At 49.8% G+C, this 15,285-nt stretch overlaps 1 protein-coding gene across 1 annotated transcript in view; it reads left to right on the plus strand.

Annotated features, from left to right (window-relative positions):
* Positions 1–9,215: 9,215 nt before the first annotated feature.
* Positions 9,216–15,285, plus strand: part of EDAR (ectodysplasin A receptor) — a 97,095-nt gene continuing 91,025 nt past the window's right edge. The window contains exon 1 of the mRNA XM_054974326.1: positions 9,216–9,487. The gene's annotated coding sequence lies outside the window, so the exon portion shown is untranslated. The remainder of the gene's footprint in view (positions 9,488–15,285) is intronic.

Consider the following 15,285-nt stretch of genomic DNA (forward strand, 5'->3'; position numbering starts at 1 on the left):
GAATGAGCAAAGCCACGCCTCCCCCCCGACCACTTGTCCGGGACTGGTGGAGGACCGTATAACCTGGGGGGGCTAGTTCTTTCAAAGCGACCGTCTCGCCCTCCCTCACCCATGTCTCGGTCACGCAAGCCAGGTCCACATTCAATGCTGCAAGATAATCTTGCAGCGTTTTGGTCTTATTATTTATGGACCTGGCATTGCACAGCGCCAGTGTCGGAGAGTGGTTTAATATCCTAGCCCCACAACAGGTATATCTTGGGATGGGACGCAGATTGGAAGGGCACCGAGCCCTACCATGTCTCAATGCCCTTCCCTTCCATAATCTGCTCCCACCACCATACCTCCCGCGTCCCCGGATCACTGGGATCCCCGACCCCAAGCCGGCCTCCTCACCAATGAACATAGTGCTAACCCACCACCCTCACAAAATCAACAGCCCACCAACTATCACAGACTAAGCTATCAAACATACACAAAACCCCAATACCCTACCAAATTAACAACATAGACTACAGTAACTAACACACACAGTATAAAAACAATAAACAGTAACAAGGCGAGCAGTCCCCTAGCAGCAGTCTTATAGGCTGGAGCAACAAGGGGCGGGGCCGGGCAGATGGAAAGCCCAGCCCTTGATGGAAGCAGCTCCCTTGGCAGCAGCAGCAGCAGCAGCAGTGCAGGCTACAACAGCCTTTGTAGGCTGGAGCAACAAGGGGCGGGGCCGGGCAGATGGAAAGCCCAGCCCTTGATGGAAGCAGCTCCCTTGGCAGCAGCAGCAGCAGCAGTGCAGGCTACAACAGCCTTTGTAGGCTGGAGCAGCAAGGGGCGGGGCCGGGCAGATGGAAAGCCCAGCCCTTGATGGAAGCAGCTCCCTTGGCAGCAGCAGCAGCAGCAGTGCAGGCTACAACAACCTTTGTAGGCTGGAGCAGCAAGGGGCGGGGCCGGGCAGATGGAAAGCCCAGCCCTTGATGGAAGCAGCTCCCTTGGCAGCAGCAGCAGCAGCAGTGCAGGCTACAACAACCTTTGTAGGCTGGAGCAACAAGGAGCGGGGCCGGGCAGATGGAAAGCCCAGCCCTTGATGGAAGCAGCTCCCTTGGCAGCAGCAGCAGCAGCAGTGCAGGCTACAACAACCTTTGTAGGCTGGAGCAGCAAGGGGCGGGGCCGGGCAGATGGAAAGCCCAGCCCTTGATGGAAGCAGCTCCCTTGGCAGCAGCAGCAGCAGCAGCAGCAGTGCAGGCTACAACAACCTTTGTAGGCTGGAGCAGCAAGGGGCGGGGCCGGGCAGATGGAAAGCCCAGCCCTTGATGGAAGCAGCTCCCTTGGCAGCAGCAGCAGCAGCAGTGCAGGCTACAACAACCTTTGTAGGCTGGAGCAGCAAGGGGCGGGGCCGGGCAGATGGAAAGCCCAGACCTTGATGGAAGCAACTCCCTTGGCAGCAGCAGCAGCAGCAGCAGCAGTGCAGGCTACAACAACCTTTGTAGGCTGGAGCAACAAGGGGCGGGGCCGGGCAGATGGAAAGCCCAGCCCTTGATGGAAGCAGCTCCCCCGGCATAACCAAAGCTGCTTTGTTTAATCAAAAAGAATCCAGCTTCATTCCTTGTATTGTTTAAAGCGTCAATGAAATAGGAATGTCCTTTTGAACTCTGTCGACATTTTTTTAATTAAAACATTCTCAGCTCTGCAGATTGAGATATTTTGTTATTATAGGAGCCCTGGATTTTATTCGCTCATGTATAGCAATTGCACAATACTCTGACAACTGGGAGGTTTCCACTTCTACCTTCCAGGAAAAATATCACAGCAAATAGAAGACCAGTCCGGCTGCAGCTATTTTTCCAGAGAAATAGTGGAAGGTGCAGGAGGTAGCATCCCATCTCTCTGTTCCAAATGCCAGTTGACCTGACAATAGAGGGGAAAGGACCACTCTGGCCTTTCCCTAATCCTTCCCTGGCATTTCTGATCTTTTTAGATTGTAGGCTCAAGTACATGGCCTGCCTCTTTATTGATGACAGTTAATTTGTTAGATTATTGTTGGAAAGGTGGCATACACATCCACAAATAAATATATAATTAACAATATAAGACATTTTAGATACTGTACTTTTCCTAAGTACTATTTCTTTTCTAAATTATATCATATTTCTTTTAGACTGAAATCACACATACTCTGCAATGCTGAGGAAGGCTGAAACACAATAGTAAATCACCCTTTTTGTATGGCTGTTCAATAAATTGAGAAACCTAGTATATGTATATTTGGAACTGCTCTTCCATTTACTCCTGTGCACATCAGCTTTATAAAGGCCAAATAGTGCTTTGGGACTTGTGAGGAGACATGGGCACGAACAGCATTACGAATGCAAAAAAGCCACAAACAGCCCGATTGGCAGGTCGCAAACAAGCTGTTCATGAGACCCCATTCTAGACGAACAAGTGGTCATCGCAAGCCTCGTTCGTTGCATTCGTCTGCTATTCGTGAAGCCAGTCAGGCGCCTTCAATCAATTCCCTTGGCAATGGAGGCAGGGACCACCTGAACTCTGTCTGCACTCTTTCTGTCGCCCTGGAAACCCCAGTCTAAGACCAATTTAGCTTGATAGGCAGGTCTTCCTTCCAAGTGTGGAACTCCAAATTGGTTACAATTGGTTACATGGGAGCAGACATCAGGGGGGGGAGGGGTGTTCTGTGGCCATGGGAACTCCAATCTCATCCCTGCAAACCCTGTTAGACAGTTCCAACTGCCAACCACAGACCTCCTGTGTTGCTCTATGGGACCTCTAGTTATAAAAGGCACTGTGCTCCCAGGCTGGCTTTCAGTTTCAGCAGGCAGTAGAGTGGGAGAGAGCTGTTGCTAGTCTTTTGGGAAAGAGACAGGGAGAGTGCATTGGAGCTGGGATTTTTTCTGTGTGTGGTGGGATAGGGATCTATCCCCTCTGGTTCCAGGGCTTCTGCCAGGCCCTGGGGCCAAGCTCAGTGGGTACCTCGGCTGAGGGCTCACACTGATTGTTATTATTAGCAGTGCCTGATCTGGTCAAGTTTCTGGGAGTGCTGGGCTAGGACTCTAACCCCTCCCTCTGGTTCCAAGGCTGCTGCCAGGCCCCGGGGCCAAGCTCAGTGGGCGCCTTGGCTGAGGGCTCACAGTGTTCTCTCCTTTTCTTTCCTCCTTAATTCTTCTTTGCTGGCACAATGAGGCCTCGGCCGGGGGCCAAGGGTGGTCATGGGGGGAAGTGCAAAGATTTTCCTGGTTGCCCTGCAGGAAGCTGTACTAGGCAGGGATCTGGGGCAGCAGAGACTCCCGCTCCCCAAAATTCACCTGTGGGGGCTGTGGAGGAGGCCGAAGAGCTCTTGCCGCTAGGGGAGTAGGAACTCTTAAAAATGGTTGAGGAGGAGGAGGGCGAGGGATCTGTGGATGAATGGTTAGGGTTCAATGAAACATCCATCCTGTCCGTCACCATCCCAAACTCCCAGTGCTGTCCCTGCCTGCAGTCCACCCCTCACTCCATCTTCCATTGCCAGCTCTGCAGCGTGGCCAGTAACCCTTCATCCTGCTTCCCCTGGAACTGTTAGTGGGCCACGGTTCAAACTCTCTGTATGGAGGCACTTTCTGGCCCTTCCGAATGACCAGCGTGGTGTGGTGTCATGTCTCTGACAGCCTGGTGCATAGGGGCAATGACCCGAAGCACCTGTCATCGACTGTCCTGACTAGGCACCTGAAGATGCACCATCCAGGCCTGTGGTCTCCATCCTCGGCCAGCAAAACATCTGGCAGGGGGAGACAGAGGGCTACCAGCTCCTCTGTGCCAGGATCAGTGGGAGGGTCACCGGAATCCACCCCAAGCAAGAAGCCTTGCCCCGAAGATGCTGCTGATGGGAGCGGAACAGTCAGGCAAGCTGCCCTTGGGGAGGTTGTTCCATCAAGGTCGGGGATAGTGCCATTGAAAAGGGTGAGGACAAGGGCTCAAGAGGCGGGCATTCATATCATGGCAGAGATTATTGCCCTGCAAGGATTCCCCCTATCCGTCGTAGAGGGTATGGGCTTACAAAGGCTGCTTCAGCACTTTGTCCCATGGTAATCCATGCCGTCATGGTGCACCGTTGGGAGTCAAGTTCTGCCTGCCTTCTACCAGTCTGTGCGAGACATGGTGCTCAGAGAGCTGTTGGCTGCCAAAGGCCATATAGTACACTTCACGGCTGGCCTCTGGAGCAGCTGCCATCACGGCTACCTTGCCATCACCGCCCACTGGTGGCAACCAGAGGACCTCCGCCACGCCAGGCCAAGAACTGGCACCCGGGAAAAGGTGCCATGCTTGACACCGGGCTACAGGGTAGTTTTTCTCCAGGCCCGGGGGATGGATGATGTCCATACTGGGAAGAACATCGCCAACACCATAAAGGCAGCACTGAGGGAGTGGACGGCCGGGGAGGAAAGGTTTGTCTGTGGCTTCATGATAATGGACGCAGGAAGCAACATGTTGGCAGCCCTGAAAGAGGCATCCCTCCCGGGCATAGTATGCATGGCGCACAAGCTGCAACTGGTGATGAGGAATGTGCTCTGGCTGGGGGGCAAGCCAAGGGACAGCTGGGATGAGGGAACCTTGTGGACGCGCAATCTGCTGGACAGCTGCTGCCGCATCGCTTCCCACTTCTCCTGCAGCATCAACTCTTCCCGCAAGCTGTTCCAGAGGCAGGGAGAGGGGGGACTCTGAGCACCAACTCTTTCAGGACCTACCCACCCACTGGAACTCCACCTATGATATGTCATCTGGTGGAGCAGAAGAGCCCGTTGCAGGACATCCTGTCATCTATGGACATTCTGAGGAGGGGAGAGGAGCTGAGCCTCAGCTCCATGGAATGGAGAGTCCTTGCTCAGATGTCCCAGATGCTGAAACCCTTTAAGGAGGCCACCGAACTCTTTTGTGCATACAAGGCCAGCCTGGGTCAGGTCATCCCCCTGATCCATGGGCTCGACAGGTTCCTGGCCAAGGAGCTCAATCGCAACAAAGAGCTGCTCCCCAGGGCCAGGGACTTTGTGAGGAGGATGCAGGCATGCAAGGCTGAGTGCTTGCATCCTCTGTGCCATGAGGTGCCGTACCAAACGGCCTCTGTCTGTGACCCCTGGATCAAGGGCAGCATCGCCATATAGGCAGGTCAGATGCGGCACTGGAAAAAGCAGCTCCGCACAGCAGTGCTCCATTTCCAGAAAGAGAAGGCAGGATGGAGGGAACCAGGCAGGGGCGAGGGGCAGGCGGTGGAGAAGGAGGAGAGGGGAGGAGGTGGGAAGAGAGCCATGCAAGAAGAGACCCACCCAAATGGCCCCACTTGATCTCTGGGCCTCATCAGTGGGCTGTGTGGTTGGCCACAGCACAGTGGGCGTGTCTCTCGCAGTGGAGGACTCGGCGGGGACTATGGTGCAAGAGTACGTTGTGGAGCCCACTGAGTCCCCACATTCCAACCCTTAAAGGGTTTCAGCATCTGGGACATCTGAGCAAGGACTCTCCATTCCATGGAGCTGAGGCTCAGCTCCTCTCCCCTCCTCAGAATGTCCATAGATGACAGGATGTCCTGCAACGGGCTCTTCTGCTCCACCAGATGACATATCATAGGTGGAGTTCCAGTGGGTGGGTAGGTCCTGAAAGAGTTGGTGCTCAGAGTATTGGGTGAGTAAATCTCCCGTATGGTCGGACCTGTCCATCGTGGCAACCAACATCCTGTCCTGCCCTCCCACGAGCATGCAGAGCAAGCGGGTGTTCTACCTGGGAGACCTCCTCCATCCCTGCTGCGCACTTCTGCATCCAGACCTGGTGGACTTCAACCTACTTGAGTATCCCTCCGTGGAGCTGGATGTATCTGGGCTCTGCGCCACCCCAGGTCTACTGTGATTCTAGGCCAAGCACCTCTGCAGCAGGCTCTAGCCCCACTCAGTTCACGGGGCTGCTTCCACGGCTGGTAACCCTTTGTCCTCTCCCAGACAAGTTCCTATTCTTCTTTCAACCTCTCCCTCTCTGGATGGCACCAATATGACCCTTCCCCACGACTTGTCCTGCCCATTACGTCCTCTCCCTGACAAATTCCTGGTCCCTCTTTCATCCTCGCCCCCTCTGGATGGAACCACTATGTCCCTTCCCAACGACCTTTCCTGTCCTGCCCATCCCGTTCTTTCCGCAAAGGCAGGAAGGTGGGCGATGTCAGCTGTCACCACTCTTTGGCTACGAGGGACAACTCAGCTCCTGTTGTGAATGTTGTATGGTACCGCATGATGCCCCCTATCCATGTTGCATTCTGTCCCCTCTGAGCAGGCGGGAATAGGTCCTGCTCCACGACTCACGTCCTTTCCGTGAAGGCAGGAAGGTGGGTCATGTCGTTTTCCACCAATGCCCACGACTCAGTGGGTTTCTCGGCTCATGGTTTGCCAATGAAGGGGTCTTCCCAGTCCTGCCCCTCGATGTGTCCGGTAACCCTTTGTCCCCCTCTCCCTGACAAGCTTCCTGACGGTCCCTCTTTCAACCTCTTCCTCTCTGGATGGTGCCCAAACAACCCTTCCCCACAACTTTTCCTGCCCATCGCGTCCTCTCCCTGACAAGTTCCCGGATGGTCCCTCTTTTAACCTCTGCCTCTGTGGATGGAACCAATGCGATCCTTGCCCACAACCTCTCCTGTCCTGCCCATCTGGTCCTTTCTGCGAAGGCAGGAAGGTGGGTCATGTCAGCTGCCATCGCTTTTGGACCCGAGGGACAGCTCAAAAGCTGTTGCTGATATGGTTGTGCAGCACAGTGCCCCCAATTCCATGGCACCTGCTGTCCCCTCTGAGCAGGGGGGGTATGGGACCCTCCAACCCTTTCCGTGATGGCAGGAAGGTGGGTGCTGTCTGCTGCTTCTGCTTTTGGGCACAAAGGGCAGCTCAGGAGCTGTTGCACATATGGTTGCACAGCACGGTGTCCCCTATCCATGGGCACCTGCTGTCCCCTCTGAGCAGGGGGTAATGGGTCCCAGCCGCAACAACTGTCCTTCCTGCGAAGGCAGGAGGGTGGGTGATGCTGGTGGCAGCCTGCCTGTACTGCCTGCACAGGTAAGCTGTCTCTGAGTGGTGTGGATTCTGTGGAACTGCCGTATTCTGTAGGGTGCACTGAATTGACTGCCATGTCTGTGATGGCAGGCCAGTGGGTGATGTGAGGGGCAGCCCACAGCTCCCCATGTAGGCACATACCTGTCTGCCCACAATCCCCTTTTCTAGGGGAACTGAGGGGAACCACCATAATGGGGGGGAGGCATCCTCCACCACCTCAACGGCCAGCACGTGAGCCTCTGCTTCTACATGTTAGGGGCTGGCCCCACATCCCACTCTTGATTCTTTCCTTCCAACTTTCTAATGATGGGATAACGTAGATATTTATGCAATCCACATGTCTCCCCAATATGCCTGTACATGGTATCTGTCTCTCCTGTCAATCCAATACAGCTATTCAATGTATCCATGCATCCCTCTATCCTATACACTTATCCCATACAGCTATGCACTTGTCTGTTGAAAAACCTATCTATCCCATGTACCTAAACGTCCAATGCTCAATGTCCAGCCAGTGTGTTTGGGCATCAACAGCCTCTGCACCATGCAAGGTGTGGACAGCAGCATTCGCCCCGATGCCATGATGTCCCCATCTGGTGGACGTATGTTGGTGTCTCTGACCTGTGTGTGTTTGTGTGTGCGTATGCCATCATGTCTTGCTGGAGGGGTTTCTTTGCAGACTGTTGCTTCTGGGTCATTTGGTTATGCGGTGGCCGCCGACATGACCCACCTTCTGGCTTTGGCAGAAAGTAGCCTCTGGGAGGCACATGGGGGGTGGTGCCGGAGAGCAGCCAACCCCCCAACCCCTAGAGGGGAGGTGGCCCGCCACTGCCTCCCCCAGCCCACCAGACCCAGCAGCTGCTGACATGACCCACCGTAATACCTTGGCAGAAAGTAGCCTTTGGGAGGCCTGGCGGGCAGGCACATGGGGGTGCTGCCTGCGAGCGGCCACACGCCCCACCCCCTAGAGAGGAGGTGGCCCACCACCACCTCCCCCAGCCCACCAGGCCCGGTGGCCGCCGACCTAACCCACCTTCTGGCCTTGGCGGAAAGTAGCCTCTGGGAGGCCTGGTGGGTGGGCACATGGGGGTGCCATCAGTGAGTGGCCACACCCTCCACACCCTAGAGGGGAGGTGGCCCACCACCGCCTCCCCCAGCCTGCCAGGCCTGGCAGCCGCTGACCTAACCCACTTTCCAGCCTTGGCAGAAAGTAGCCTCTGGAAGTCCTGGCGGGAAAGTACATGGGGTTGCTGCTGGTGAGTGGCCAAACCCCCCATCCCCTAGAGGGGAGATGGCCCACCACCATCTCCCCCAGCCCGCCAGGCCTGATGGCCGCCAACATGACCCACATTAATGCCTTGGCGGAAAGTAGCCTCTGGGAGGCCTGGCGGGAAGGTACATGGGGTTGCTGCTGGTGAGTGGCTAAACCTCCCACCCCCTAGATGGGAGGCAGCCAACCTTCGAGTCCACCACTTGTACACAGGGCCAAAGTCAACTGGTGGCTCCAATTGTATCAAGTGGGAGTTTCTTGGGGGTGTTAGATTTGGGAATGTATAACTCCAAGATCCGTATTGCAATCTTGACCAAACTTGGGTGATGGCTGGAGGAGAGCCTGCTGAACACTCCCTGTGAATATGGGTTCTCTAAGTCCAATGGGAGCCGTTTTGGCCCCCACAAACAATGAACAATAAACATGTTTGTTAATGGGACATGTTCATTACTGTTTGTCTGTTCATGTTCATCGACTGCAATGAACAACAAACAGCATGTTTGGTTTTTTCCCCAGTCATGCCCATGTCTACTTGGGAGTATTCCGTCTTATTCTGGGTTTGCAATGGCTTGGATCTCCCTTGTTAATGCACAAGATGGTTCTTCTGCTTAGTTACCACCATCTGTTTAGCTACCATCTTCCTATGCTGGTTTTTGAGAAAACAAAGAAGAGAAAAAAGTAAGTTATGTCTAAGTAAATGGCACTAAACCGGAGCAAGGTGAACTGGTGTCACAGTGTGATCTGGCAAAAAACAGAGCCCATGTCCTATCCCATAGCTTTTCTAGTCCTGTCATACACCTCTAGGTGGTGCAGGTGAGTTTCGACAAAAGAGAAGCCCCTTAAGCATTCTCTAGTTTTCAGATGTTTTCAAACTAGAAGGAAAGCACGTCAGGAAAAAGTTGCTGGGAAATCCTCTGAGACTGTGAAGTAAGTGCAGGACTGGCAAAGTACAGGGTACACGCTGACCCTCACTTGGAGTAGGCTTGGAACATCCCTGATAACTAGTCCTCCCAATGGCTAGCAGCATCTGTGAGCGTGATGACCCTTGGCACCTGTGAAAAGCGCGGCAGTAGTTTGAAACTGGATATTGCTTACAGTGTATTGACATACTGATTGCCCGGCTGGATATCGGCTTTAATATTTAATTCTGCACTAGGTAAGGTTTTTCCCTTTTTTAACATAAGACTTTTACTTTAATAAAGTTATGGCAGTGTTGTAGCATGTTAGTGAGAGTGTGCTTAAAATACATATCATTTAATTTTTCATATATTTGTTCGGGAAAATATCACATTTGAGATGATGGTGTTAAAAACAACAACTTCCACTTTTCCCTTTGTTTATTCCTTTCCACATTCATCTAAAACAAGCATGTGCAATTCTCAGATGAAGCATTTGGTAAAAGTAGGAGATTTCTCGTGATTCTTTGCAACAACCGTACAATAAAGCATAGAAGTACTATCAAACAAGCTAGCGGCACTTTTCCAGAACAGATATTTGCAACAATGTGCAAATGAATTTAGACATTTTGCCCATCTCTGTGGGGAAATTGTGGTTTCGCTGCTTGAGTTATATGGAACACAGCTATAAAGCCTACCATTTACAGTCCTTATATGCTTGCCTAGAACAAAGAATATTTTTTCAAGGCAATTCAGCACCCGCTGGGATGAGGTTGATTGAATGTGGGGAATTACATACCTGTAAATACAAGTTTTAGAACATGCATGGTTTTGTTTCTAGCAGAAAGCTTCCACAAACTTGCTAGGCAAGAGCCACAGGGCATCTGAGTACTATAGATAAGAGAGAATAGTCGCCTTCTACTAGATCTTTTGAGTGTTATGTTTAGCCTAGCTAGTGGACAGTGGGGAGGTATAAGGTACTGCTTCTGAGTTCAAGTGGAATGCTTTTTTTTACAGTTGTGCAAGCAGGGACATTTACAGTGTAATCTTATGGAGAGTTACCATAGTCTAAACCCAAGGGTCTTAGTCTGGAGTAATTTCACGTAGACTGTAGATGAAAGTATAAGTGGATAGCTGCACAAATATGAAGGATCATAGGTCAGATCCTTAACTGGAGTAGGGGGGAAACACATATACTGGTCTGAGCTTCCTGGAGGAAGGACACATTATAAAGGATAGTTTAGACAAACTAGCTTAAATTGGCAGAAATTAGTTTTAAGATTCTAAATTTGGTTTGAACTGTGTAAAAATAGTGCAACCCCACAACCTGTCCAAGCATAAATTTGGTTGCCAGCGGTCACTACAAGATGCTGCAGATGAAATCTGTGGATGTATGAGGAAAGAACAGAACAATTTTTTCAAGGGTTTGTGTTTAAATTATAAGGACATCCGAACTGGGAAAATCAAATGGTGACAGAATATGAAGCTTTGCACGCTTCAGGTCCTGGGATCAGTTCACAGATATGTGCCCTGACAATGTAATAGACATTTCTTTCCTCTAGTCGTACCCAGTTATACAACTTGTTTTCAGTATGTGTGGTGACAATGTGATTCCACATGTTGCAGAGTTGGTTAGAAATTATCAAAGGATCACAGCCTCACTACTTGATAGAGTAAGGGTAAGGCAAGGCAAGAGAGCCAGCATGGCATGATGGTTACAGTGTTGGACTAGATTCTTGAGTGTCTTATCGCCAGTCACTTTCTCAAACTTGCCTCACAGAGTTGTTGTGAGAATGAAATGCATAAGGGGAGAGCGCTGTTGTAAGCCACTTCAAATCCACATCCGGGAAAAAAGCAGGATATAATTATGTAAACAATGTTTCCAACCACTTTTCCAACTCTGTCCCAACTCTTCTGCAGTCAGTCAATACAATCAAGACCACAGGCGGAGAGAGGCTCCAACTATCCCTGTTTACCACAGACAATATCTGTTTTCTGGTCCCTGTCCCAGATAAATTATTGCTCCCATTTTTGTCTTTTAGGGGTACCTCATGAAAAGTTATAAGAGTTATTCATAAGATTCATAAGATTTAGCCTCCTTTCCCAGGTCTCTACAAGTTACAGTTCAGAGAGAGAGAGAGAGCGGAGGCACTTTATCACTAATGCATAGGTAGGTAATAAACACAGACATGTGACTTTTAAGGTGTCAGAGAAGGCACAGCTTGTCTTTTCACATGCGATTTTCAATTGTTGATAAAAGAATATAGGGCAATCATGTTTTTTCTAGGGTATCTTTAACCTAAAGAATTAAACACTTGCTCAGTTTTTAAAACAATGTAGGACAAGCTATGACCTGTGCCCTACCACTCCACTAAGCAAAGTTTGAAGCCGGTCTCCAGAGAAAGAGCCATTTAAATTGGGAGAAGGTTCCTTAGGCTGGAGGTAGGATACCATCCTAATTGATACAGTAGAGTACAGCCTCCTGTTATATGGGGGTGGAGGAGAATTCAGTTAAGCTGATAATCATGAGAATAGAGACAAACGTCCTGTATTCGTCTATGAAATCTGGGAGCGTATAACCTACAACTGCGAAAGCAAGTAGACTAACCACACATTACAAGCTTCAATCTATCAATTTCTAGAGTAATTAGCAAGTATAACACAAGAGAAAGTTCCTTCTTGACCCTACATATAATGATCCATCAGGTCCTCCTGACAATAAGGAACATCCACTTTCTCTCATAAAGTCATCTGAGACAAAATGCTACAAGGGCACAATTTCCTCAACAGCCATTAACCTGCTATTCGTTGTGATAGGCTCTTAAACCCCAAGGAAGAATGTGAGAGGGATGCACATCAATAGGATACATTTTTTATAAAATGATAATTATATACCCCTTAGTTTCTTTTTTTGAAAAATAGTGATGCGACATATAGTTTCAATTATTGCTGCTGCTAATGCTGTTAGTTGTCTACTCCTTTATTTATAAAGCACCTACATTATACTGGGTGCTGCACCTCTATAATTTCCCTTCACTTTTCCCTTCTCTCCTTTGTTTTGTAAACAGGGAATTCCAATTGTATAGTCATTCCATATGTGAACCTTATTCTTAGTGCTGCTTTGTCAGTTTTATTTCTTGGCTTGCAATAAAGCATCTGAGACAAATTGACTAGGACTGCACTGCTCCAGTGGCATATTGCTGATGCGCATAGGAGAATTGTGAACATTTCCAAAGCTCGTTGCTTAATATTTACTAAACACGGGCATAGGGGTGCCTGGGTGCCAGGTCTCCCACTTCAGGGGGAGATCTCTTGCCCCCTGCTAGCCTTTCCTACCTCCACTAAGCTGGATGGTAGGAAAAATGGGGGCGGGGTTCAATCAGCATTAACCATAAAGTTGTGGCTGGATGGTAGCACATTGTCAGTGATGTGATGGCATCATTTCTGATTCTGCCAGAAGTGACATTATCGAGTTGCCAGTGACATCACTACATACGCAGCATGGGCCCCCTACCCAACTAGTTAGTCTCCTGCCAGTTGCTAGCTTTATGTTAACTGGGTGTAACAGAAGTTCCACATGGTACTCCTCGTGGGGCAAAGGTGTACATTGTAATGACAAGATAAACTGTAAGCAGTAAGTACATAAATGCTACAGAAACAATGACATTTTAAAGAACTAAACTGTGTGAGCTCATGAGAATGAAGAAGTTAATTGGCTCAGGTGAGCAAAAGGAAGTCAGCTAAATGACTAAGATCAGGAGTATTTAATTTAATCTTCCTTGGCTAAGAAATTCTGAAATGCTTCATTTAAGAACACCACCTAGGAGAAAATAATTATTAAATGTTAATGTTTATAATTATTCCCTTGAGACACATTTTTTTCCAAGTCTAAATGCACAGGCAAAAACACTAAGCAAAGGAGATAAATCACCTCGGGAGGCAGTCTTTTTGGCTTCAAATCATAGTCCCTGTGCCAAAGTCTGACCTTCTTTAAACCGATGCAGCTCTGAAGATACACTGCTTTCCCTTTCAAAGAAATCACATTGATCCTTTAGCCACTTGTACCAACACAGAAGAGGACCAGGGCACCCACATTGAGGGGGATACTTTACTGTGCCTAGAAGACCAGAGTGGCCTGGTCCGGGCTCCATTACCATGGGAGGGGAACACGAGGATCATGCCAGGGGGTATTTATAGAAACTTTCTTCCTTGTATCTATTGTTAAATCTTCTGAGATTTGCTGGAGCTAGGGTTGCCAGGTCCCCCAGCAGGAGATCAGGAGACTGGCACTTAACCTTGCTCCATTCCTGGGATTCAAATTCATGTGCGTGTGCAGTGTGTGTGCACTCCCAGCTTGCATGATGATGTCACTTCCAGGAAGTAATGGCATTGCACGGGTAAAGGGGTAGTCTGGGAGCACTCCCGTGCTTACCAGGGGGCTGAATAGGCCCTCTGCTGGGCACGATTCTGCATGAATAGGGTTGCTGAGGGTGTGGGAGTGTGCTACACTGCCCGAGAGTGCCCCCCCACTGGCTAAGTAAGTGGGGGTGGGGGGGAGGTGGGAGCAAGGGATCCCCCACCCCAAGCAGGGGAATGGCACCCCTAGCTGGAGCCAATGAAAAGCAGTCTTAGAACAGCAATCTCAAAAAACATGCTGAACTGCTGAGCCTCCGAAGTCTATCACATAGGGTTGCCAGTATCCCAGGGGCCAAAATGAGACTACAGAGGGTGGGGGCAGGAAGGCAGCAGAGTACTTACCTCCATGCTCCCCCATCCCACCAGAAATTGACACCATTCTCTAGCATGATGGAGCAGCCATGGGGCACACTGAAGCCAAGCTCAGTAAAAATCACCTCCAAACAGGAACTAGGGAAGCAGACGAACAAAGTCAAGATGAAAATGATTTCACTATAGAGACTGAGTCCATGCCAACTAATTTTCATTGTTTTAGCTGTGTATCAGATTTTTGCTTGTTTTCAAATTTTCTTTTCAATACCCTATCACATCGATTATTTAATGTCCCAGCCATAGATCATTTTTATTTATAATATGTAATCCACTTTGAATCTCAGTGAGAAAGGTGGATAAATCAATAACATAAATAAATAAAATAAATATTAAACAAAAGTTGCAACAGCTGGCACGTTCCAGAAATATAGGATATGTAAAACTAATTTCATAACTAAAACAAACTTTTGTCATGATTCATTGTATGTATGGGATGACGAATTGTGGTGTTGGTATATGTGGGGGCCATTTTACAAATTTGTAAAGGACCCAAAAAAATAATGCTTGGTCCCTGAAGATTCTGGTTCAACAGCCTCTATCAGAAAATTTCACCAGCAATTACCCTCTATTCTTCAAATCATGAAAGTCGCTGTATAAAAACAACTGTAAGGCACTGCCATAGGGTGGTAGTGGCAGTGAAACTGAAATAGGGACCCCCTAATTTATTTTCTCATATAAATACTTAAGGTTGATCTGGTAGCATGTAAAAGAATGTCCAATGAAGATAACTTTAAACAAAATAAAGACCACAATAAAACAATCAACTTACCAGTAGGGGTGTGCGCTTCGGGAATCTGATTCAGGTAAAATACCTGAATTGGACCCGATCCGGAAAGCTTAGGGATTCAGAAATCCCAAAGCAAAGCTTCCCGAAGCATTCATAATGCTTCGAGAAGCTCCAGGTTTAAATGTCCGTTTCCCTGCAGCTGTAAGCAGCAGGGAAAGGGACATTTAAACCCCTGAATCAGCTGCTCATTGGGGGCTTCCCCAATGAGCGGCTAAGTGCCGGCGCCACTGTTGGGGCCAGGAAACTCCTCAGCCCAGACACAGGTGGGCAAAGGAGGTGGCGGGGATGCAGGCTTAAGCCTGCGCACACCCCCGCCGGGCGCTCCATTCACCTGCCAATGTCGGGGCTGAGGAGCTCCTCGGCCCCAACACTGGCGGGCGAAGGAGGCGGGGGGGAAGCAGGCTTAAGCCTGCACCCCCCCCCGCCGGGTGCTCCCTTCGCCCACCGAAGGTAGCTCTGTCTTCATTGACTGCCTGAACCAGA

This window comes from Eublepharis macularius, chromosome 3 (genome assembly GCF_028583425.1).
Source record: "Eublepharis macularius isolate TG4126 chromosome 3, MPM_Emac_v1.0, whole genome shotgun sequence".
Classification (NCBI taxonomy): Eukaryota; Metazoa; Chordata; class Lepidosauria; order Squamata; family Eublepharidae; genus Eublepharis; species Eublepharis macularius.